At 35.7% G+C, this 3,848-nt stretch overlaps 1 long non-coding RNA gene across 1 annotated transcript in view; it reads right to left on the bottom strand.

Annotated features, from left to right (window-relative positions):
- LOC107751160 (uncharacterized) overlaps positions 1–3,848 on the bottom strand; it is a 10,203-nt gene that overhangs the window by 6,046 nt on the left and 309 nt on the right. The gene's annotated exons all lie outside the window — the stretch shown is intronic.

The following is a 3,848-nucleotide window of genomic DNA, read 5'->3' as shown; positions in this document are numbered from 1 at the left end:
TTTTTTTTTTTTTTTACAGAAACACTGAATGACCAAAAAAGCACCACCACCAGTCCGAAGTTCAGTTAAAATGACTAATATGCATTCATACATGGTTATCAAGTTTTAATTCTAATTACAAAAGTTCTATCATTAAATAACATTGATTATCATATTATAATGCTTGACTGACTGATATATGTATATGTATATATATATATGTATATGTGTGTGTGTGTGTGTATGTATATGTAAAAATAAAGTTTTACATAAAACAATAATGTACTAAATTAATAAATGTAAATGTAAACAACAACAAAAATCCTTGTATATTTTGTAACATGTCAAACGATTATGCTGACCATATAATTATGGGGGGGAAAAATGCTAAAAAAAAAAAAGCTAAAAATTACAAAATAAAATTGCAAAAATTATGGAAAACTTGCCAAAGAAGGACATTTCGCTAGTGCTTTCAAACAGCCCGTTATGCTGCTTGATATTGCAAACTGGTATTTGTTATCATATAATATAAATTATCTGTCTATCTATCTATCTATCTATCTATCTCTGTCTGTCTTCTAATAAACAATGCTAAAGAAATTTGCAAAAAGAATTTAAAAATAATGGGGGGAAGTGCAAAATAAAATAGCAAAAATAATGAAAAAAGGATTAAATAAAATAGCAAAATATTGGAAAAAAATGCAAAATAAAATAGCAAAAATTATGAAGAACTGTCAAATAAAATCACTATATCTGTCCATCTAATAAAAAATGCTAAATAAAATTGCAAATACAAAAAAAAAAAAAAAAACGAAAAAATTGCAAAATAAAAGCATTTCTGTTGGACCCCGCTTAGTACATCAGTTCCTCTGAATATGGCTTAGTTCAACAGAAAATGTGCATTTCATGTGCAAGTTTTGTGAGTTGATCTGATGATCCATCTTATTTTTAATGTAAAAGCAGTGTGGACGTTTATGTATATATTTATCAGTCTGGCGAGTAAACAAAAAAATTTACTAGCCAATGGCGATTCAATTGCCAAGGTGTTCGTAGAGGGCTGGGTTCGTGGTTTTTTTATGGTTTAGTGGTTTTTTTACGCATGCAAAATTTGCAACCTCAGGTCATCCAAGATGTAGATGAGTTTGTTTCTTCATCAGATTTGGAGAAATGTAGCATTGCATGCTATATTTCACCAATCTCCAATCTATTCCCATCATGAAGTTGAGAAAATTTTCAGCAAATTCATTTTTCCTTGAACGATTCCTTTAAGGATGAGTGCATATAATGCAACCCGTCAGTGTTGACTTCTAATTTGACTATAGCTCCTGCCAAGTGATAGATGAGAAAAGATTCGATGTACATTTGATGTCAACAACTAAAGATATGTAAAGCATTTCTCCTCCTTTTTAAAAGTTGTCCCATTATATTATTTCCATTTAGTACCATTTTTTCCTGCTCTCTGAAACCTATGTTACACACAAACATGTTACACACGCTGTATTCCTATGCAAACGTAAAAAACAGCATTTTAACACTGCGTGATTGTGATCCTAATTATTAGTTTCCACATTCTTCACCCTTGATTCCACAGAAGCCTGTGATTAGTTTGTTAGATGAATGTGAATAGGTCAGTTGCGCTCTATTCTGTGTGAACTTTTTATTGTGTTTTGCAACAAGGCTTTTGGTTAAACCCTCTTTTGAAAAGTGCTGCGAGCAGACGGCCGGCCCCTCTGAGCTATTGTAGCCCGACTCTCGAATGAGACTCTCTGGCAATGGCTTCTCTGAGTTCATGTGGAATGTATTTCCTGTTTGGGTCCCTTCACTTTGAGAATGAAAGAAAAAGCATGACTCGCTGCTTAATGGATGCTGCAGCAGTGCTAGTTATTTAAAGAAGTATTTTGATCATGATCGCTTCTTTTTTTTGTTCCTGACCTGTTGACAATGCAGGAATATTTTTATAGTCTGGGAGATTTTGCACTGTGCGTGAAATGGATTTGACCTATGTCTGTGGTCGGAAGGGTGGAAAGGAAATATTTTTGTGTTTGTGTGTTATCTATCTAAACAAAATCATTTAGAATCAAACCCGTGAGAATGATGCTTCTAGCATTTCAGTTGTTTTGCATTTATTCACAAATGAATTTATGCAGGTCTTAAATTTGAGCCAAAAGTCTTAAATTCATAGTCGTGGCTTTAAATGTTGCATACACTGCAAAAAATGATTTTATTCCTCAGTATTTTTGTCTTCTTTTAACATGATTGAACATCCTTAAAACACATTTACTAAAAATGAATATATTAAGTCTTGTTTTCAGAGAAATTGGACAAAATTAAGTGAGGTTATGCTTGACACAAGAACAAATATCTGTCTCTGAAAAAAAGACTTTTTATCTCATTTTGCTCCACAAGTAGCTGTAGCGTTAGCGTGATTAAATAAGAATCAAGATACCAAGACAAAAACACTGGATGGACAGCAGCTTTTGATATATTAAAAGTTTTATCCAAAAAAAGTAATAAAGATCTGTTTGAAGTTGCATTTGCAAACTTTGAAGTGATGCTAATAGAACTCAGTGTGTGCTTCTTAGACATTTAGAGAACATTCTGATGAACTGTCTCCTTCAATTTATTACTTACTTGATCTTTAAAAGATCTTAAATGTACTTTCATAAAACCCACAGAATCCCAGTATTGGCATTTCTGAATGTTTATGTATGTTATGCATCCTCCTGTGAAACACATCAGATCACAAAAGGAAGCATTTGACTGGTGTTGTGGAGTAAAAAGGTTATAATGTTCTCTTTTGTTGGACAACAGGTTTAGAAATGTGAATAAAAGGGAAGTTTAGGCATTTTAATTTTAAGCATAGTTAACGGAATTAACGGAAGGCTACCTGCTGCCATCAGAGCAAGTTACTGCATTCACGCGCTCCTCGAATTCCCGAGTTGCATGGACACTCTCATAACTACAAGATGTGTTGGATTTGTATTATTGGAGCTTTCCGACTTGAGTTCACGTGCATTTTCTCAGTCGGGAAATTATTTTTCACGTGCGGTAAGATGATGTTTCTTACGTCCGTTTTGGAGAACCAGAGGACAAATATTTAAATCGATCGCTCAGGCTTGGCAACGAAATCTGCGTTCGGATTCGGTTCTAGTACATACCGGTTACATAGGTACCGGTGCCATATTGGTAACCGGGTTTCGGTACCCAACCCTATTGGAGAGCGAGAGAGAGCGACAGAGAGAGAGAGATGAAAGTTGCGTGTATGCGCGCCGGTGCGTTTCTCTTTTTAGAGTGAGTTTACTTCAAAAACAGCGATTTTATCCTCTTGTTGCTGGAAAATATATATATGTGTGTGTGTGTGTGTGTCAGTAAGCAGCGCATTAATATAGAACGATAATTAAAGGCTCTAATGCTCACCAGCATAGGTGTGTGTATTGTAGGAGCTAGACGACGTATGATGACGTGTGACAGCATAGTAGTGGTGTCCCAATTCTTAGGGGAATATTTTCAAGTGTATCCTTCTGTTTCAAGGGGGAAGGGGTAGGCGGAGGGGTAGGGGTATAAAATAGAATTGGGATTGGGCCTAAACCTCTGTTTCGTTTAGTTAAATGTACGATACTTGCTTTGCCTTGGCCTGGAATGAGTTTACGGATGCAGTCTCGGATGAAAGTCTTGATGGTTCGGAGGTTCGGTGGTGTAGGAGTCGCGATCACTTTCTTCCGGGGTTGAAGAGTGATGAATTCCAAAGATGTTCTGACTCGATGGTGATTGGGAGTTTCTTCCCAGTGGAAGTGAAAAAGACCTAAGAGAGGCATCAGCTGAGATCCTAGGATCTTTGGTGAATGGAAAGTCAAGGCCCGAGGCCTGGC

Source organism: Sinocyclocheilus rhinocerous, unplaced genomic scaffold (genome assembly GCF_001515625.1).
Source record: "Sinocyclocheilus rhinocerous isolate Xijiao unplaced genomic scaffold, SAMN03320098_v1.1 scaffold1413, whole genome shotgun sequence".
NCBI lineage: Eukaryota > Metazoa > Chordata > Actinopteri > Cypriniformes > Cyprinidae > Sinocyclocheilus > Sinocyclocheilus rhinocerous.
This window is presented reverse-complemented; position numbering and strand designations above follow the sequence as displayed.